This window comes from Canis lupus, chromosome 8 (assembly GCF_003254725.2).
Source record: "Canis lupus dingo isolate Sandy chromosome 8, ASM325472v2, whole genome shotgun sequence".
Classification (NCBI taxonomy): domain Eukaryota; kingdom Metazoa; phylum Chordata; class Mammalia; order Carnivora; family Canidae; genus Canis; species Canis lupus.
Window position 1 is genome coordinate 60,835,920 of NC_064250.1, and position 22,845 is coordinate 60,858,764.

Consider the following 22,845-nt stretch of genomic DNA (forward strand, 5'->3'; position numbering starts at 1 on the left):
TATGTATTTCAGTTCACTAACTCTCTCTTCAACTGCATCTACTCCATTGACCTCATCTATTCTTTAGCAAGAGCTGTTTTAACACTTACTAAAGTACAATTTACAAACCATAAAATGTACCCATTGTAAGTGTATACTCAATGGTTTCAGCATATTAATTCAATTGTGCAATCATCACTATCACTATAATCCAGTCTTAGAGGACTTCCATCACCCCAAGAAGTTCATCGATTTATCAATTATCTATTAAACTTCAGTAAATATATTTTTCAGTACCAGATTCTTATTTATAATTTTCAGTTGTCTGGAATATTTTTACATCTTACCTTTTAAACCTTTAATATTTAATCACAGTTGTTTTAGAGATCACCTCTGATTAATCCACTCTCTGGATCTCTTTTGGGTGTACCTTTTTTTTCTTCTTTATCTTTATTTCTCACTTTAAAGAACTTCAGTTATCTAGAATACATCTTTAAACCTTTCCTATATCCTTTATGTTTTCTTTTTAAATACTTAACATATGGTGTTATATTAGTTTCAGGTATAAAACATACCGATTCAACAATTCTGTACATATCTCAGTACTCATCAGTAGAAGTGTGCTCTTGATCCACTTTATCTATTTCACCCATCTCCCCACCCACCTCCCCTCTGGCAACCACAAGTAATTGTTCTCTGTATTCAAGTCAGATTTTTTATCTCTTTGTTCATTTGTTTGTTCATTTGTTTCATTTCTTAAATTCCACATGTGAATGATAAGGAAGATGTGATATATAGATATAAACATACAATGGAATATTACTCGGCCATAAAAAAGAATGAGATCTTGCCATTTGTCACAACATGGATGAGCCTAGAGGATATAATGGTAGGTGAAATAAGTCACTCAGAGAAAGACAAACACTTTCAGGTATGTCTTATTTGTTGATTTTCTAAATCATGTCTTGTCTTCTCATAGGTCTAGTTATTTTTCACCAGGTGATAGATACAGTACATGAAAAACTCTAGTAACAACATGAGGCTCTGTAAGATGTATCTTCCTCCAGAGAGGATTTTAACTTTTGTTTCTGGCAAGCAACTAAGCTAGGGACACTAATCTGAAAATATTTGATTTTTGGCTTCAGTTCCTGTGTGAGTTTTTCTATTTCTGGTTTGTCTTGACTCAGGGTTCCAAATGAAACCCCAGGTTGTTTACTAGGGCTTCTGCTCCTTGGCAGGACTTGAATACAGTTAAAATGCCCCCAATCACATGAGTCTGTTGAAAGCTCTGCTAAGTTTTTTAGTCTCTTGGCTACTAATTTTGGAAGTGACAACTGTCTCAAGAAAAAGATCCAAAAGCTGTGCTCATCTCTTAGGGCTTTCCTTTCCTGAATCTTGGCTTTACCATTCCTCATTGCCTTGATGACTCTCCAATGCTTCCAAACTTTTTTTCTTTTTAATTTTAAGCAGCTTTTCTCAGCAGATGAGCTGGTCTGAACAAATCAGATCTACTATTGTTAGATACACTGACTACCACTATATGTAAGGTGACAATAATTTATCATATAAACCACAATGACTTTGAAAATAAAAGGAGTCATTACACTGAGGCAGTAGGCATACACCAAAACTATTACAAACAAGTCAGGATATATGTCACCCCAATAATACTGCACAGAGTACTCTGCTTTTAAAAATATAAATTAATTTAACGGGGCACCTGGGTGGCTCAGTCAGTTAAGCATTCCACTCTTGATTTTGGCTCAGGTCATGATCTTGGGGTCACAGGACCATATCGTGCATCGGGCTCCATGCTCACGGGGATTCTGCTTGAGGATTCTCTCTCTCTCTCTCTCTCTCTCTGTCTCTGTCTCTCTCTCCCCTCCATCTGTCCTTCCCATGCTTATGCTTTCTCTCTCCCTAAAGATAAATAAATAAATCCATATATATGTATATAAATTAATTCTACCCTGTATGCTAGGTCCTGGGCTGTATATATCATTAATGTCTTTGGCTAAGACTCAGAACCTCCAAAGGAGTAGTTTTGGTAACTTTCTCAAACACAAGAAAAAATTCTAAAGAGAGAAGCTTTAGAATTAAGAATATAATAGACACAATTTCCAAGAAGAGCACTGTGCACCCACCCCTCTGCACTTCATCAATTTTATTAAAAATGCTGTACTCCTCTTACCTGCCAGAAATTCTATGTCCTGTTCCACGAATGAAACAATGGCTTGCTCTGTCTTGGCTACTGAGGGAGCCACATCTACCTGCTGGGTCATCATCTAAAGTGAACTCCTCTGGACTCAAGAGCTATTCTCTGCCCAGTGCCAGAGCTAAGTCCGAGGAGGTGCTCAGGCAAATAAAACTTGGTCTACACCTAATTATAGACTCATCACATCTTGTATTTTGCAGCCTGACCCTTCCTGGAATTTTGAGGATGCTATCCAGGACACCACTTCCTATTCCTAATCTGCATATTTTAGATGGCTTGATTCAAAACAATGTTTTGAATATAAACAGCCCAACATTTTTCCAAAACACAGGCTTTATTGGCATATAAAGTAATTTGCCACATGCATTGTGCTTGCATCCGAGCAGGTGGATAATAGATTAGAGTACTAAGATGTCAGTGTATTTTCCCATCCACAGTGCAGTACAGTACAGAAAGAAAACTATGCAATGAAAAGAAAACAAACGATGATTCCAACAGTTTAACTCAAGTCCATATGTCATTCTCATTTACTAAGACCAATAGCAACAGAAAATAAAAATAGAGAATTGAAAACATAGAGCCTAGCAACAAAGAAATGAGTTCAACTCAAGCAGAGAGTGATACTGAGGCCAATAAGTCAGGGTCCAGTTCGGCTGGATTATCTGTGGCCCTAGAGAATGTATAAGAGCTACACTCAACTTGCTGGTTTGCTACTTGCCTGGAAAAGGGCTAGTCTCAAGTAAGGCCTAAAAGTAAAGGAAAAAGAAGTGAAAAGTCCCTCCTAAAGGACTTAAGATTGCACCAAGCCTTGATCCTCCCCATCCTATAAAAAAACAAACAAACAAACAAACAAACAAACAAAAAAAACAACTAGAACCTCACCACTGCTGTATCAAATACAGAATCAACTGCAAAGGTCTTTCTCCACTCAAAGCAGTTTGTTTGTACCCCCTCACCTGATTGGCTCTGGGACAGGATCTTCTCTCACACCCCTAGAACCATCTGCTCCACAGTATCTAGCACCTCATAGACCTCAACGAATATTTCCAGAAGAATGGGATAAATTTCCATAACAACCTGGAGGATACCAAGAGGGCTGACAGCAAGACATTTCAGAAGAATCAAGTGAGATAGATTAAAATGACCCCCTCGTGGAAATGCCACTATTGTGTGTAGTGCCCACTTCAAACTTCAGGGAATTCAAAGTTTTTTTCTCCAAATGTTTATTTTGATAAATTTCAAGTCTAAGGAAAAAATGTAAAGGAATAACATTAATAAATAAGTTGCAGATCACAATGCTGCATCCCTAAATACATTAGCGTTCATCTCCTTAAAACAAAAGAATGCTCTCCTTTCATTTGGGGGTTTAATTTCTGTAGCGCATACTGTGTGTTCAAAACTGTGTGACAAGGCACATTTTCAAATGTTCAGCACAAAACTCACACCCTCCAGGAAGTTATTATATAGTTGGGGATTTAAACTGGATGAACATGAAATAATTCAGGACGGTTAAATCCTAAACTTGGTGTCACTGATTTTAAGTGAAAAAGGCCCTCAGAGAAGTGAGAAACAGGTTAGGCCAAAGTTTCAGAAAAGAAATACATGGCACAGACAGACCGGCTGTTTATTACACCTGTTCTTCTTCCTCCTAGGCACACATCCAGACTACCTTTCCCAGCAAGCCTCCTCGCAGGCAGATGTGACAATCCTACCAAGTATCAGCTGGTTATGGGGAAAGGAAGTGGAGGGTGCCCATCTAGGATGGCCAGTAAAAATCTGTCACTCCTAAATTTCTATGTTCTTTCCCTTTTCTGCTACTGTGATCCAAAGTAGCCCAATGACCTTGAGAGCTATTGGTTGAACATGGCAGAGCCACAGAATGAAAACTGCCTGGTTCCCTAAATCACCACCTGAATGAGAGCCATTCTCCAGTTAGGACACTCACTTTGGATATGTAAGGAATAAAGTTGAATTGTTTTGATTCATTGCACTGTCGGTTTTATTGAAGCAGATAGTATTACCTCAACTAATACAAATTAGAGCTTAAATTATGTGTAGAAGGAAGTAATACTTTGAAAATAATGATTGTGCTTTTTCTCTATTGCTTTATGCACACAGCGATCCCTACTCTAGTTACCCAGAGGCATTCATATGTTCGGGCACTATTAAAGAAGGAAGACAAAGAGAAAGAAGGATGGGAGTTCCTTTTCTGGCACTATGGCAAAAAAGATACCTGTCCAATCCTTCAAACAACTAAAGATGCTGAACAAAATACTTCTTCAAAATAGTTTGAAATGATGTTAGTATGAGCCAACAAGAAAATGAGGCATACCAGAGCATAGCAATTACATCAGCTTTCACCTTGAAGGCATGTAACAAACAGGAGAACTTGAGCTTCTGTTTTTATAACAAAGCACAGCATAGGGGACAGCAAATAATCTTGGTAGCACAAAGCCAGGACTCACCAAGGTACGAAGAAAGTATACTAGGAGGTACTCTGCTATAATAGGACTCCAAAAGGCCACCAGGATTGCCTGTCTCCAAAATTAGTATTGAGTAGAGGAGAGAAAAGTCTTTACTGAAAATCTGTAATCACAAGAGAGCCCTCACAGGATTTCTGAATATGAATTGATTATGTGATTATTCCCCAAACCTCAAGTTGAAAGTTTTAAGCCCTCGCTTTGCAGATTGTTTATGATGCCATGCACCTGGCAGAAACAAATGCAAAATCTAGAGAATTCACCTCAGTGCAAACCTCAAAGAATTCCCATTGACAAAGTCGAAAGAAAGAAAGAAAGAAAGAAAGAAAGAAAGAAAGAAAGAAAGAAAGAAGAAAAAGAAAGAAAGAAAGAAAAGAAAAGAAAGAAATTAAGTCACACACAAAAAAAGAAATTAAGTCACAGTAAAATAAGACAAAACCCCCATACACACATGCATAAGGAAACAAAGCATCATGAACAACTAGCAGAAACAAGAGATAGTAGAAATGAACACACAAAGACTTCAAACTTTCAAATCATCAGACACACAATATAAAATAAATGTTTAAATAATAGAAGGAAATAAGTAATATAAGCTGCCGGCAAGATCAGACAGATTGGATAGTGGAAAATGACAAACACTGAAAATATCTAGACCCTAACACATAGAGATACTAAAGACAGAGACAGAAAACATGAAAAAGAGGTTAAAACATAGAGAAGACAAGGAACAAAAGTCTAACATATACTTATTCTGAAATCTAGAAGTAGAAAAGAGGAGTAGAGAGCAGGGACAATAACCTGAGAATCTTCAAGAACTGATGAAAAAATTCAATCTACAAATACACAAAACCCAGAAAAATCCCATGCAAAATAAATACATAGAAGAGAAATTCACATCTAGATATTTTACAATAAAACCACAGAACACCAAAGACAATAAAATATCTTAAGAACAGCCATAAAGTACTACTGAAAAAAGAATACCCTTCAATGACAAGCAACAATTAGATTTAGTATTGACTTCTCAGAAGAGGAAATCAGAAAACAACAGAAAATTGTTAACATGTTGACAGAAAAATAACTAAATTGTATATCTAGCAAAAAGATTTTATACCTAGCAAAACTATATTTTTAGAAAACAGGAAAAAAATAGAACTTCCCAACAAACAGTAACTGAAATAGTTTTCCCTCAACCTATCCTCTCTAAGTGAAATCTAAGAAGAGAAGTGACCCTCAGGAGTAAGTCACTGGGGGCAGAGGAAGGAATTATAAGCAAAAAAAGTAGTAAATATGTAGGTAAAGCTGAATAAAATAGTAATGTCTAATGTGTGAAGTTTAAAAAAAAATAAGATACAACTAAAACACTGATCAAAAATGGGACCTAAGTTGGGAAGTGGGGGGCAGAGACTAGAGTTAAGTAGCCTAACATTCTTTCATTGTTTGGGAGGAAAGGAAAGATATGAATTAGGTTTAGACTTTGATAAGTATACCTGCCCAAACTTCCAGAAAACCACTAAAAGAATAGTAAAAGTGTAAAACTTCAAAACCACAATAGAAAAAAATAAAATAAGAAAGGAAACCTCATCAATTCAAAAGAAGGCAAGAAATGAAAGAAAAAGAAACGTGGAAGAGGCAAAACAAATGGAAAGGATAAAATAACATGAAGGAGTAAATTGAAACATGCATAATTACAAAATATAAACATTACATATTTCAGTATTTACAGGCTGCCTAAAAACATTATATACCTTTATGTCATGTATAAAAGATATATCCAAAATACTAGGATACAAAGAGTTTAAAAAAACAAAGGATGGAAAAACAAGCAGCAAGAATTAATAAAGAGGAAGCTGATTATTTCCCACGATTGTCTTGTATTATTGCATGAACATCAGACAAAATACACTTGAAGACAAAAAGCAGTATGAACATTAAAGTGCATTCCTTCATAATAATAAAAGATTCAATTCTCCAAGATGACAGAAGAATTCTAAATATATACACCAAATAATGCAACTTCAAAATATATGAAGAAAAGTGATAATCTACTCTCAATGAGAAATTTTAGTTCACTTCTCTCTCTCTCAATTAAAAATACATCAGCAAAGTATTGATAAAAATAGTAAAGATTTAAAAATTAGGTTAACAAGCTTGACTTAATGTTCCATAATTGACATCATAAGACTGTTTTCTATGACAAAAATACAATGGTTAGAAATCAATAATGAAAAAAATAACTTGAAAGATACAAAACACTTTTAAATAATTCATAGATAAAAAGTCATAATAAATTTAGGAGTTAATTAGAACTGAACAACAGTGAAAATTTTACATATAACAATTCCTGAGACAGCACTAATATAGGTCATTTACAGCTTGTATTTTTGCATTAGAAAAGAAAACTTCTGGGGCACCTGACTGGCTCAGTCAGAAGAGGCTGCATCTCTTGATCTCAGGGTCCTGAGTTCAAGCCCCATGTTGGGTATAGAGATTACTTTAAAATAAAATATTTAAAAGAAAAAATAGAAAAGAAAACTTCAAAAGCTGTCACTTTAGGAAATTCAAAAATATAATAAACACAAAAAAGTAAAAAGAATAAAGATACAAGTGGAAAATAAACAGAAAGAGATACTACAGAGAAGATCTAAGAAACTAAAAGTTTCTGACTACAAGATGAAAGGCAAATAGGAACTTTACAAACGAAGAAACATACATAACCAATAAACTTATGAAAAGATATTCAAAACTTATTAATAACCAAAACCATTTAAATAACAATGAGATTATTTCACACTTATTATACTAGCAGAACTTCTACAGTCTGACAATATTAAATGTCTTGAGAACATGAAACAACAACAAAAAAAACCTATTCACTACTGTGAGGATTATAAATTGTCACAGGCACTTTTTGAAGTTTCCATAATACAGAGGTTTTTCATTTTGTTTCTAATAAGAAACATTTTAAACCATGAGACAGTACAAACACACACACACACACACACACACACACACACACACACATACACGTATCTATAATGTTTTCATTTGTACCAAAGCATGCAAAACTGAACAATATTGTAGTTTTGGGCTAAAAAAAAAAAAGTATGTGATAAAGCTATAAAGAAAAACAAGGACACAAACCACACGGACACCCCACACATCTACTCGAATCCCAGAAGCTAGAATTTTGCCATTCTTAGCTGCAACGGAGTCTTAGAATTGTGATCGTTAGCTGATCCCCGCTAAAATTTGCACAGAATAGACAGATAGGAAACTAGGAGACGCTATCACAGGCAGAAATTCCACAGCCTTGAAAGTCAGGCTTTGTCCCAGGACAGGATTTTCCACCATTTACCAGGAATCTAGAGGACCCAACACAAAAGAATCTACCAAGATGGCAGAAGACACTAATCTCACCCATCAGGGACAGAGCAGTCCCTGATCTGCCTTCAGGGTGCAAGGAGGAGGGGAGCTAAGGGGACGTCCACCCCTTTCTGGGTCCAGATAATTATGGGAAAGAAATAGGAGAGAAGAAAAAGAGGACAGTGGATAGAGTGGCTCCTGCTTGGCCTGACCCCTCCTGGGTGACTGCCTCCTGACTGCAGAAAGTACCATTAAGAGACGTCCTTGTGCCCATCTCCCTATACCCCTTGGAGCCCTGAGAAGAGATGACCCACACCAGTGTGGGGCACAGCTTCATCAGCCCAGTGCGACAGCAGGCCCAAGCAGAGAGAGTGGTGAGGTCAGGGGCTGGGTGGGAGGAGGAGGAGGCTGAGCTGAGTCTTATTTCCATGTCATTGGATCTTAGGTCAAGGTCACGCACAGTTTTTTAAAAAATAATAAATTAAATAAATAAATAAATAAATAAATAGTTTTGTTTTTTTTAAGATTTTATTTATTTATTCATGAGAGACACAGGTAGAGAGAGAAGCAGGCTCCATGCAGGGAACTCGATATGGGACTCAATCCCGGGATTCCAGGATCATGCCCTGGGCTGAAGGCAGGGGCTAAACCGCTGAGCCACCCAGGGATCCCCAGATTTATTTATTTTAGAGAGCATGGGTCTATATCTTATTGTGGGTCATTGAAAATCACTGGATTAGACTACATGTAATAAGAGTCACAGGCTTCAGCTGCTCGTATAAAACAAGAAGCACCAGTGGGCGAGAGACTTAGCCCCCAGGAACAGTGGTCACCCCACCTAAGGAGCCTGAATCTGCTCACCTCAATCAGAAATACAAGGAAGGAATGTGCTCAACACTACTTCCCACACACACACCATCAGACAAAGGAGTGGGGGCAACATGAGCAAATGGGCATTATTCTCCTAGGAAGACTAGAAATACTATAAGAGACCAAGTGGATTATCTGACCACACTGAGTTTTAAAAGAGGATCAGAAGTTATTATTCTTGGGGTGCTTGGGTGACTCAGTCAGTTAAGTGTCTGCTTTGGGCTCAGGTCATGATCCCGGGGTCCTGAGATTGAGCCCCCACAATCAGGGTCCTTGCTCAGCAGGGAGTCTGCTTTTCCCTCTCTCACTGCCTTCTGCTCCCCCTGCTTGTGCTCTCCTCACCCCCCATCAAATAAATTAAGAAAATCTAAAAAAAAAAAAAGTTATTCTTTTTCCTGATATAATAAATGGGTATGTGCCGGGGAAGAAGGTTTACTGTAGAAAAAAACGAATAAATTGCATTTTCTCTATATACTGGAGTTGCAGGATGGGTAAAACTGGTGTCTTTCCAACATGTGAATGGAGGAAGAAGGTTGTGGTCAGAGGATCATAGGAACCAGGGACAATATAAACAAGGTCAGGGGAGCTGGAAGGAGAGAGCAAATTCAGGGATCAGTTCCAGAAGCATTCCCTGAGCCCTAACAGGGAGGGCCAGACCACAGAAGGTCTTGAAAGACAAAGGAAGACTTGGTAAGGTGGGCAACAGAGAGCCAGCACCCGCCATGGCTCTCAGGAGCCGAGGGCCCTAACAACGGTAACAACACAACAATACAAATCGCTACAATAATTTGTGACTACGTGCCAGGCTCCATGCCAAGTGCTTCTCCGGGACTCTAGGATTTCACAATGACCCGTTCAGGATTTCCACGTTACTCAGTCTTATTTCCATATCACTGGGTCTTAGGTCAAGGTCACGCACAGCTCTAAGGGGTAAAGGCACTTCCAGAGGGTTCTGGGGGCGACTGGTCTGCAAGAGTCCCTAGGAAGGCAAGGGACCAGGAGGGACAGAGCCCCTTCAAGGTGACCTGCAGTATCCCCGGCATGAGGCACCAGAACTCAAGAGGAGGAGATGAATAGAAGGTGGATTTCCAAGAAAGCAGCAAGCAGCCCCGGTGGTAAGTTAGATACATGGATCTAGAACAAGTAGGTGGACAAGTTTTCCAACCTGGGAAACGGGATAAACGGTGGCAACAGAGAAAAACCACAACCAAATGAATGCCCTCATTCACAATTTCTGCCTGGATGCTTGGAACTTGCGCTACATCTCTTGCTCTCATTTGTTTGGACTGAAAAAAAACATTTTCCCAGGGCCTTCGTTCATTTTGAAGTTCAGAGGATTATTTAAAAAAGATCAGGGGATCCCTGGGTGGCTCCAGGACTGATCCTGGAGTCCCGGGATCGAGTCCCACGTCGGGCTCCCTGCATGGAGCCTGCTTCTCCCTCTGCCTGTGTCTCTGCCTCTCTCTCTCTCCCTGTGTTTCTCATGAATAAATAAATAAAATCTTTAAATAGATAGATAGATAGATAGATAGATAGATAGATAGATAGATAGATCATTCTGGGATGCCCGGGTGGCTCCGTAGTTGCACATCTGCCTTCGGCTCAGGGCGTGATCCTGGGGTCCCGGGAGGGAGTCCCACATCAGGCTCCCCGCAGGGAGCCTGCTTCTCCCTCTGGCTCTGGCTCTGCCTCTGCCTCTGTGTCTCTCATGAATAAATAAATAAAATCTTTAAAATAAATAAATAAATAAATAAATAAATAAATAAATAAATAAATAAATAAATAAATAAATAAAATTATCATTCTTCTAAAATGTCAACCTTTCTGGTGGAAAGAGTGAAAGAATAAGAGCAGTCATAGGAGGTGGTGATGCCCTGGCCACCTCCCGTTCAGGGCTGACATCCCAGCGTGCGCCAGCCCAACCTCTGACTGCGGCCAATGGCATAAACAAGTCCCCCAGGAACTTTCTCTGGCTGAAGTCTGCTCTGCCAGCTTGCAAGAAGCAGAGCTCTGGGCTTAGATGAGGAAGTCAAAGTGACCCCGCTCCACTTGGGTCTGTACAAAGCCATATGGGGTTTCTAGGAGTTAGGGGTAGGGGGGCCCCCAAGAAGGAGATACCAGACAACCCGCTAATCTGACAAGTTAGGCCCACTGGTTTTTATTCAGAAAACAAAGGAGATGTCACTGCATTTGCACCTCTGAGTGTGTTGGGCAGCTCACAGGAATTACAAAAGTGAATGTCCCAGGAAATCTCTTTCTGTGGAGGCCACAACAGAAAGGCCAGGTGTAATACTTGGGTAATTCAGGAAAGTCACATCCCTGTGGTAAGAGCCTTTGGTTTACCAAGGAGGTGAATGTGCTCAGAGGTAGATGAAAGAAAATTCAGAAGATGAAGAGGAATTACGGAAGCCTCTGTCAAGGGAACTACAAAGCCCCTTGCATCCCTAACAGCCAGACGTGGGGACACAGAATGTCACGAAGCTAAACCCTAGTTCTTGCCAAAATCACATCAAATATTCCCTACCCTGCCCTCTGATTTTTCCCAGGAGGAGGTTCCATTTCAAGCATGGAAGGGGAAGTCATCAACCCTGGAACAGAAACGGTTGAACAGTTGTGAGGTAGCCCCAGTGAGGTAGGGAAAAAAAAAATGCCTGGAATTTGGGAGTTACGAGAACTGCTTGGCTACCAATGAGTATGTGGCCCTAGGAACACAGGGCCTCAGTTTCTTCATTTGTAAAACGGGACATTAATGCATATTTATCATTACTGAGTAGTAACAACAGTAGTGGTATATGAAAACTAGATTATTCTAAGAATCAATTAAAGTCATATAGGGGTGGTAACTTTTTTTAAAAAAGATGTTATTTATTTATTTATTTATTTATTTATTTATTTATTTGAGAGAGAGCGCACATGAGCAGGAGGAGGGGCAGAGGGAGACTTCCCGCTGACCGCAGTACCCAAGGCAGGACTCAACCCCAGGATACTGAGATCAAGACCTGGGCCACCCAGGCACCCCAGTGAGGCGCTTGTAAAGAAAAGCCTCTTACCAGTGTCACACAATTTTTTCTGTTACCCAATATTGCCAAACTTACCCAGGGCAACTTCTTTCTTTTTCAAGAGACCATCATAAATGCTCAATCTAGTCCCACGAAACAACGTGACTACTTTAACTCAGAGATTTGTATTAGTCATTAAACAGTAATTGTTTTAAAGGCTGCAAAAATGTCCAGTTTGCGGAATCAGAAACTGCCAGGTGTGAAGAGATACCTGAGATCATCTAAAATCTATCTGTTATAACATACTAAAATCCTCTATTGGGCATCCCTGGGTGGCTCAGCGGTTCAGCACCTGCCTTTGACCCAGGGTGTGATCCTGGAGTCCCGGGATCGAGTCCCACATCAGTCTCCTGGCATGGAGCCTGCTTCTCCCTCTGCCTGGGTCTCTGCCTCCTCTCTCTCTCTATGTCTATCATGAATGAATAAATAAATAAAATCTTTAAAAAAAAAAAAAAATTAAAAAAATCCTCTTTTTTTTCTTTTTCTTTTTTTTTTTTTAAACTAAAATCCTCTCTTTAAGGAGGACTTGCTGTTATCCGAATTTTAAGGAAGTGACATCCACAAAGGTACCCAGCGCACACTCTGCATAATGTCTGGAGTCCTGTATCAGCAGTTCCTGCCAGGTCCCAGTTACTGGATCATATCCTTGAGTTGGGAAACACAAGTCCCCAAGAACCTCGGAGTTTAAATGCTCACTCAAGAGGAATCACTGGTCTATTTTCATGAATACGCCTTGGGACAGTTCCATTGGTTGCCTTGGGACAGTTCCATTGGTTTCTGCGGGTACACACTCACTCTTCTTTGAAATGCAGTGGGAGGAGGAATAAGATAGCTTTAAACAGCCTACACATGAAAAGCTTTCTTCCACACAACTCAACAAATAAAAGTCAACCACAATCATTTTCTCTCCATCCACTACCACCTCCAACTATTTTGTGCTCTTCCTAGTTTCATCTTTGTAGAGGAAATATTTTCTTAAAAAAAAAAAAAAAAGAAAGAAAAAGTTCCCCTGGGGGCGCCTGGCTGGCTTAGTGGGTAGAGCCCAGGACACTTGATCTCAGGGGTGTGAGTCCAAGCCCCACGGTGAATGTGGAGCCTACTTTACAAAGAAAAGGAAGAAAGAAAACGGAAAAGTTCCAGCGGTGAATGTGGAGCCTACTTTACAAAGAAAAGAAAGAAAAAGGAAAAGTTCCAGCACAAACTGTTGGAAGACCTGCGACTTCCCAGAACACCGATTATTCTAATTGCCATTTCCAACCCCAGGCAGGTAACAGGAACTTATAAGCAGAGCGGAGGAAAAGGAGAATGCAGAGAGGGGTCTGTCCTCCCTACTTCTTTTTAAAAAGATTTCATTTATTTATTCGCGAGAGACACACAGAGGGAGGCAGAGACAGAGGCAGAGGGAGAAGCAGGCTCCCTGCGGGGAGCCCAGTACGGGACTCGATCCCAGAACCCTGGGATCAGGGCCTGAGCCCAAGGCAGATGCGCAACCACGGAGCCACCCAGGCGCTCCTGTCCTTCCTACTTCTACAAACTCCCTCCCTGAGCATCCTTCAGGGAACGAGTGATGCACGGAGGATGGCAGTGGTCACAAGAAGCAGGAGGCACCACAGTTTGCCAGAAGTGTCCACTGATTCCTCCTCGCTTCTCTAACAGCGCTAACGTGAACCGAGGGGTCCTGAAAATCCAGAGTGGAGCAGAAGAGGACCTCTCCATCCACCACACCTAGAAATCTTAGTACTCGTAGCTCCGGGATGTTTAAGAGAGCCCAACCCTGACACTGCCGTTTCAGTAACTCGCACAAGAGAGGAGATAATGCGACTATATTTGATGATATTCAAACATCATCTGTGTGTTATCATTTTACTCAACACTCAAAACACTACTGAGTCTGCCAAGCAGATTATATAGCTTGGCAAACTTTCATTTCATCAACGACACTTAATATGAAATAATTTTCGCTGACAACTAGAGTAACAGTGATATAACAGATCCCGAGGTGGCAACAGAGTAAATCCACGTATTCTGGAAGAATCGCAACCAAGTACTTTCAAATGGCTCTGTGAGACGTTCCCATGACTCATAAAGGAAGGGGGGCCCTGGTTTGGAAGTAACCCCCAAAACACCCTCTCCCTTCCCTTCCTACAGACTGGTCCGGGGCTCTTTCATACCGACAGCCAGTCCAATCACTCGCTATAGACGTGCTGGCTTATTAGAGGACACGGTATACAGGCCTTTTTCCTACTCACTCTGAGCACAAGCGCCTCTTAAACTGTCAGGGTAGAAGTTCTCTCTTCAGCGAAAGAGGTTCCAGGGCTCTGCAAGCCGTTCCCTTGGGCGTTCTTTTAGAGAATATTTTGGACACTTTAAAAGCAGTGATTTTCAAACTGTTTCACCGGAGGTACTAGGGTTCTAGGGCGAGGCCCCGGGCACAGCCCAGGGGAAGACGTCAGGCTCTGGGCTCCTGGTTCCTGGTTTCCCCCAAAGCAGCTCTGTTCCTATTCCGCTCATGTACTAGGGTCTTGCATAAGATTCCGCTTTTGGTGCTAAATATAAAACAAAAATGATGTCTTCAAAAATGTGTGAAAACCATTGCAACAAATCATTCTCTCCAGACGCTCTTCACCCATTGCCTCCCCCTCCCCCCGGGGCTGTTTCCTTGGAATGCAGGTTTATGTATTTATTTTCCTTTGAGGAAGCTCACCCTTGTTTTCTCTTCCAGAATTTGAAACATACATAAAGTAAAACAATCAAATCCATTTATTTACAATATCCTAAAAGTAAACCAGAGTTTTTGCACCAGAAATCTCTTCAAGGTTAAGATTTGTTTTTCTCATCAGGATTGTACGACTGACACTCCCACACTCACCCCCCACTTCGGGCTCCCCCCCCCCCCCCACCAACCTTCTGCCATCAGCAAAGGAGGCATATATATATACCTGACATTCAGTCTTTACGAATTTTCTTCTTGGATGCAAAGAAAAGAGTGAAGATGCTCCTCTCTCTTTATCTCTCCATGAAACTGGCATTTGGTTGGTATTCTGGATTAATCATTAGAAATTTGGCATAGCTATCAAAAAATGCCAGCTTCAGGTGAGTTATGTGTACATCTGACCACTGAAAATGAATTTGAACACGACTGAACGTCTTATTCATTTGTATTGGTAAAATTTAAGTTGTACATAGCAGTCTAAAGCCCAATTTTTCTAACCCCAAAGTCAAAAACAAATAAACAGAAATGCCAAAGATGTGGAGTCTCTTTAGAAATTCTGAGCAAACTATTTGACAGACAATGGAGAAGGAAGGCAGATTCTAGAAACCAACAAATCCCATTCATTTCCTTCAGTTTGTAAAAACAAGCAACCGACTTGCTTCCTGCCAATGACCATACTTATAGATAAGAAAGCTCCCTGCAGGAAATCCTTTGCTAAAAGAGAAGCCTTGTGCCATGAAATGCAACCTTTTTCACCAAATCCCAGTCAGTTAAATATCTGACAACATGGGATCATGAAATATATACGCTGCATCAACCCAACAGGTGATTGTTCTATCACTGTATTTCCTCTGGCATAGGGGCAGGATGTTATATAAACATTAAAATACGGTCAGGATTCTTTCCACTTTCTCTCTCCCCGCCCCATGCAATTAGCTGATAAAAACAAGGAAAATGTGCTGCTTTTTAAAAAGATCCAAGTGTTAAGAAAGATTTAAAACTGACCATTTTCAATTAAGATAAAGCAGGACAATGCAATCAATCATGATTGGCAGGAAGCCATCACTAAAGGAATATCAAGAATTTAGAATTTAAAGGCCACCACTGACAAGATTAGAGAAACGTCAGAAATGCGTTGACATTATATTATATTATTATTCCACGCTGACCGCCCAAGTCAACCTCGAGGAGAGGGCCTCCTTGGTTATTTCCTCACTCAGCAAAGTGAAAAGGGGGAAGGTCTCCAAACTTTTCTCCCTTCCTCACCCACCTCACTGAAACCACTCACTCCCTGAGATGCTGAAAACTATTAGCAACTTTGATTCCGGATTAGCCTTCTCATCTGCAAGAGAAGAGGGAACTGTTCTAAATTCATCAAATACTAACTGCAGTTCTGAGCACAGTGTAGCCCTAGTTAGGAGTTCTCTCCTTCCTGCTCAGCCACTGAGAACACCCTCCCCGGTACTTCCCAAAGCACCAGACACAGCCTTTCTTTATGCCTGCTCCTGAAACCTTGGTGCAGGATTCCAAAATGCCAGTTCTTTGACTTCAATTGCCACAGTTCAACTTTGGACCCCTCTTGCAAACAGAAACTCGTCATTTATACCTTCCCCAAGTGACTTCTCAGCCACAGGTAACGCTCTAGTCTTTAGGGCTCTAAAAAGAGCTTCCTTCTCACCGCAGACCTACAGATCAGTTTGATTCCACAATTAAGCGCTCCAATACCTGCTTCTTTGCCTTTCCTTGCACAGCTCAGTGGTAGCAAACTGCTAAGTAAGCACGTGGGCTCATCCTCGCCTTAAGAGGTTCTCTTCCTCGCTTATTTTTAAGAAAATAGTTACGAAATCCAGGAGGCTGCATTTTTGGTTGTTGTTGTAAAATGACCTTGATCTGACAGGCATGGTCTCGGGTTTCAGCAGATGCTGTGGGAAAGCTTACAGAAGCCAACATGTTCTCCAGGCATCTGTGATGACATGCAGGGTTTTGTTGTTGTTGTTGTTGTTGTTGTTGCTGTTTTTCTTAAGGGGGTGGTTATGGTAGTGTATGGGGGTGTGGGGGTTACTATTCCCGGTTTCCATGACAACCAAGTCTCCACTCATCGGTTATTAGATACCATCCACTTCCTGTGTCTAAATTTTTAAGCCAATCAGAAAAGTGTTTATACATTTAACAACTTCTGAGACAGTGCTTCTGTAATTGAGCTGCTTTAAGGCTCAGATGAAGATGTCCACGGGTCTTAGGCATTTTTTTTTTTGGTTTTATAGATACACAATGCCACAATATTTACTAATTCCTATTCTTATAAGGCAAAGAATGCCCCTTTTCTTGGACGTGGAACGCATCCTCCTCAAGCCAGATGCCACAATTTCCTATAACAGTGTGCAAGCTCATTTTGTTTGCTCTTCCTTGCCTTTTTCTTCAACCGTGGCAGACTTAAATTTAGTGCGTGATCCGTGTCCATGCATAGGACACTTAAACGACCCAAGTAAAGATCCAGCTAAACATCCATCTGCCAATGGCGACGCTTAAATATCCAGGTCAAAAAAAAAAAAAAAAAAAATAGAGAAGAAAAAAAAACACACACACACACGCCAAGGAGAAATTATTCTAAGTTGAACAACTTTGCATCGTACGGCTCCGGAGGAGAAAGAAGCATGCAGCATGTATCGTAAAGTGATAGGTCTATAAATGCAAGCTAGTAGCTGACGTCTGCAAAGAAATTTGTCACCAAAATGGCCTACTTTATCCGGATAGAGACAACAACGGGGGGGGGGGGGGGGGGGAGAGACTTAAAGGCTGTCTCGAGCAAACGGCACCCGAAATTTTAAAAAGCCATCTTGCAGGAATCCGCGCGCTTGGGAAAAGCTAACCTGAAATTACAGCGAGACTTAAAAAAAAAAAAAAAAAAAAAAAAAAAAGGAGGTCCGGGGTGGCTGTTTTCCTAAGTCTCCATCTCGCTGACCAATCAGGGTGAGAGTTGAAGTGGTTTGTAGTCATCTGGGCCGCCTTCCGCTCTGCACTCTGGGCTGCTCTCCCCTCTCAAGGCAGAGCTGGCGATCAATGAAAAACAGCGAACAAAAGGAACAGAACAGGATGCCTCCCCGGGAGCCAGGGAACAGGGTCCCCTCTTCCCTCCGCGAGCCCGGGGCGCGCAGCAAGCGGCCCCCCGACAGCTCCGCGCGGGAGCCCCAGCAGCCGGGGCCGCAGCAGGCACAGCTCGCATCTGCAAGCCTGTGTCCCGACCGCCTGCAGACGGGTCCCCTCCTTAAGCCCGCCCTGTGACACGGGGGCTCCCCGAGCCCAGCCAGTGGAAACTAATCAATGGAGTGAATTAATGACCCCACAATTAAGAGCTGAGCTGCCGGGGAGGACCGCCTTTCCCTTCCCCAAATGTCAGCCCCGGAGTATAAACAAAGCATGAGAAATAGTCTGTCTTTAGCCTCCCAGCCAGTCATCAGGGATCAGGGTTTGCTCCTCAAAACAACGCGGCTCCAAAAAAGGACAGAGATCCTCGCTTCTGCCCTCAAAGGAAACTCTCCTCTGTACATGTCACATCAGGATAACCAGCGACAGGGTTTGCAAAGGGGTCTCCACCCCCCCCCCCAACACACACACCCCGGATCGGACACGGTTGGTAACTGATAGGAAAAAAAAAAAAAAAAAAAAACAGTGGCGACAGCAAAATGCTGTAAACTCTCCCCGAGCCCAACTCCCCATGCAACACGCTAGTGCCTTGAAAATAAAAGTAACGCCCGGGGACCCCCCACAAAAGTCAAGCCCTGGGAAGTCATTACCAGAATCGCATCAATTACTTGGGGGAGGAAAAAAAAAAAAAAAAAAAAAAAACACACATACACACACACACACACACACACAAAACACATTTTTTTAAATTAACCATCCGTCGGGTCTTCCGAAAGAATTTTTGAAAGACGATTCACCAATTCCTGCGAAACTTTTTCTTTTCTTTTTTTTTTTTTTTTAATGAACTTACTTTTGAGCCAAAACTAATGAAAAATAGTCAACTTGCGATGTCCCCGCATCTTCCCCCCCATCTGGGCTGCATGCTCTATAAATCACTCCCGAACCCAGGTGGAAACGGGAGAGTGCAGGGGTGGAGGGGGTGGGGGGGTGGAGGGGGCGACACCTTTAAAAACAACAAACAAACAGAAATGGAACGATGCCCCCCAAAATGCAGCCGCCAGAACGGCGAGGGCTTCTCGTGACAATGCTGGAGCCGAGCACAAGCTCGGGAGGCAGGAAATGAGCCCCATTTTCGTTACCTTCGATCGCCGGGGCCCCCCCCCGCTGCTCCTCGCGGCCGCATCGGGGGGCTGCGGCGGCGCTGCACTGGCCGGGGGCCCCGCCGCCGGGTCGCGCCGTCTCCCGGCCGAGCTGCAGCCGATCGCGGCCGGAACCCCGGCTCCAGCCCCGGCGCCCGCCCGGGGTCGGCGGCGCGGCTCCCACCCGGGCCCGGAGCCCCGCTGGGTCCTAGTGCGCGCCGCGCGCCCGCCCCGCCGCCCGCTCTGCAGCCCGGACCTCCGGGCGGGGGCTCGCGCGCCCCGGGACCTCCCCGCACCCCCGGCCCCGGCCGCCCGGGCCAGACCCGTCGGCCCCTCTCAAAACCGGGCCCCGCGCGCGCGGACGGGCGGGGGGGCGGGCGCCCGGGGTCAAGCCCTGGCCGCAGACGCGGCTACAAGTGAACTCGCCCGAGGCCGGTGTGCGGATCTGCAGCCCCTCCGCGTCTCTACGGCACCGGGCACCGGGGCAGGAACTGGTTTCTCTAGCGGTCTGCCTGCCCGCTGTGGCACTTGTAATTCGGCACCTTAGCAGACGGGAAGACACACGGCGGGGCGGGGGAGGGGGGATCCATAAAGACAGATCTCAAAAATATAAGGCAAAAAAAAAGAAAAAGAAAAGAAAGATTCAAAATTGGTGTGTTGGGCACTGAGGTGGGCACTTGACCGGATGAGCACTGGGTGTTACTCTAGATGTTGGCAAATTGAACACCAATAAAAAATAAATTCATTAATTTCTTTTTTTAAATTGGTGTGTTCATAACATTTTTTTTTTTTTTTTTTTTTTTTTTTTTACACACAGGCTTCCAGTGTTTTGTTTTCTAACAGGTCCTCTTTGCGTTTTGCTTCCTCTTACTTTGTCCTATGCTATTTTAAATAACAAAGGCCCATATGGCCAAACGCAGAGGCATTTGATTTCCAGAAGACCTCAAAAATTGCATCAAAATATGCACCCGGGTATCTCCTAAGCAATCAAGGAGGAAGAATTAATGGTGGCATGTGGCGCGCCTCATAGAGAAAACTTAATTACGAATTGAAACAAATGTGAAAAATTCACAAATTCGGTAAACTGAAAGTAAATGATGGTCCTCGATGTATACACAGATCAGCTTATGAACAATTAGGAAAATGGAAGTTCTAGATTTCTAACTGCAGGAAAGGGTGTCACATGGACCCCTATAGCAGATTCCCCTCATGGTCCCCAATAGGGCTTTCAGCAACCTCCTAGCACATTCATGGACTGCAGCCCACCTGGAAGGCAACATTTAAACTTGCAAGTGCTCATTTAAGAGGGCAATTCTATTAGCCCTTAATTCAAAATTAAAGTGCTTTAGTTTGAAGGGCCTGTTTGAAAGGCTTCAGGACTGGGAGCTGCCTTCAGTCTTGATATCACCAAGTCTGAAGGTCACAATTCTGTAAAACTGCTCATAACAATGGTGCTGTGGTTTGACACCAAAACGAAAATCAAATAATGTGTTTTCAGGGTTCTATTTCTGGAGCAGAAAGGGTCCCTTTGAAAATTACTCAAGCTCACCTCCTTCCCGATCATGGCCAATAAATGTAATGGAGGATTTTTAGTATTAATTAAACATCAAAGATACCTTTTCTGCTGCCTTATGTCCATGCAAAAAAAACCTAGTTGTAACATGTCACACTTGTAGATCTTCAAAGTCCTCGCCCGTACATCTCATATCTTTACCACACCTCTGTGATAAGACAGACATTCTAATTCCCAATTTTCCATTGAGAAAGTGGAAGTCCCGTAGGATAAATCAGCTCAGCTAGTATACCCAGGGGCTGGGGGCTCAACCCCAGTCCCCAACATTTCTGACAACCTCAGCCTTCTCAAGTGCGCCACCTGCCCTCCCAACGATTTCCCCCATTAAGCTCTGGAACGTGAGGCATCCGAAACAAAAATGCAAGTAGCCTTCTGTAGCCACCTTTTCTTACCTGTATTAGAAGAGCAACTAACCAGAATGGAAACAAGAGGATAGTTGAAAATATTTTAGTCTCCACTAAACAAGAACGCTGGCTGGTCAGATTTCTGTCCCGCGGCTGTCTGGGGCAGACGGAAAACTAGAAAACTCTGGGGCTGAGGAAGGCTCCTGTTCCCTAGACACCTTTGCGTCCTATCAGAGACTGAGATCCGCTTGGCACCTGGAGGAGTGAGGTCCTCTCAAGTGGAACTCGGTTATCTACATGCAGTCTCAGCCCCAAAAGTCCTCGAAAAAGCCTGGAACCTCAGGTGTTTCAGATACCAGGTGTCCTGTTACTGAGATATCTAGGGTGTCCTTGCCCAGACCTAGTGACTACCGGGTGTGGCTTCTCAACCCTCCTGCACCCATGGGAAAGCCACAGTCAGTTCCGTTGGTGTCAGTCCACTGCCTCCTCCCCTCTGCTGCAAGGAAATGTAGCTTCTCTGATGATGTGTCCCACCCACTTAAATACCAGCAGGTGAGGGCTGGGTGACATTTAGCTGAAAAGACACAGACATTTAATTCTTAAAAATTATTCATTCCTTTTCTTGGGCAGCTCATAAGAAAGAGGCTGGGCATGGCAGCATCGTTGGGAGATGCAGATGACCTTCCTGAAAAACAACTCAGGAGGATTAATGTAAAACTTCCTTGATGAATTAATTTGATCCCTTTGTTGAAAACTGCTCTAATTAGTTGGTAGTCACACCATGCACGTGGCCTTCAAATGTCGCAAATGCAAGGCTCAGAATCATCTTGGCAGCCGTTGGAGGTCATGAGAAGCTGAAAAGATGTGCTGGTGGTGCTGGTGGTGAGCGGTTCCTCAAAGCTGGATGGAGCACATCAGAAGAGGTGGGTGGTCCAAAGGAACTCATTCATTCATTCATTCATTCAACTGCATATACCTCAAATGTTGAAAACCTAACGTGATCAAGGTACTCTTTTAGGCTCTGGGTATAAAAAAACAAACAATGCCCTCAAAGCCCTCTTCATCATTCAGAGCCCATGGACAAGCAAAGAACTGCACAACAGTGGCGCTAGTGCTATAGTAAAACCACGTCACAGGCGCTCTGTGTTCAAATGCCAACTGTCCCAGTCATGGGCCATTGGCAATGGCACCCTCTACTCTGTACTACTTGGAGCAGATTTGCAGGCTGTGTTCACAGCCCCCCGGGTGGGCTGGTTAAAGGCGAGGTATGGTTAACAGGACGTGCTGAAAGAAGAGTGGAGAATGGGAGGAAAGAGGATTTCTTCACCTCCTTCTTGACTGTGATGGGATCTGCCCCAGTGGCGGCAACTGGCTGAGGCTTTGCCAGCTGACCCCAACTCCTGGCCTAGGTGACACTGCCTCATTCTGCTAACATCCCAGTGTCAAATGTTAATGGCTTTCTGCTGAAATGACCATGACTTCATGGTCTCTGCTTTCCATCTCAAATCCTCTACCATCTGTGTGAGCAATCCCCTGCGTTAAATTCCTCCTGTGCCAATCAGCAAATTCCAGTGGAAAGGCATCTCACCGAATACCTGAGCAGCATGTCCTCCAAAAGGTCAACGTCGTCCAAATCAGGACACACTAACAACTACAAAGAGGAGCTTTAGGAGATAATGAAATGTACAGTGGTGTGGGGCACCTGGCTGGCTCCGTCTGCATAGCATGTCACCCTTGATTTTGGGGTCACGAGTTTGAGCCCCACATTGGGTACAGAGATGACTTAAAAATGTATCTTTTTAAAAAGATTTTATTTATGTATTCATGAGAGACACAGAGAGAGAGAGAGAGAGAGAGGCAGAGACACAGGCAGAGGGAGAAGCAGGCTCCACGCAGGGAGTCAGATGTAGGACTCGATCCCCGGTCTCCAGGATCAGGCCCTGGGCTGAAGGCAGTGCTA

General features: G+C 42.8%; 1 protein-coding gene across 4 annotated transcripts in view; it reads right to left on the reverse strand.

The window, feature by feature from the left end:
- FOXN3 (forkhead box N3) overlaps positions 1-19,087 on the reverse strand; it is a 393,350-nt gene extending 374,263 nt beyond the window's left edge. Inside the window, exon 1 of one of the 4 annotated variants that reach the window (XM_049113398.1) lies at positions 18,969-19,087. The gene's annotated coding sequence lies outside the window, so the exon portion shown is untranslated. Of the gene's footprint in view, positions 1-2,170; positions 2,398-18,968 lie in introns of those variants that run through there. The other 3 variants (XM_049113407.1, XM_049113406.1, XM_049113408.1) reach the window with 3 other exon arrangements.
- Positions 19,088-22,845: the final 3,758 nt, after the last annotated feature.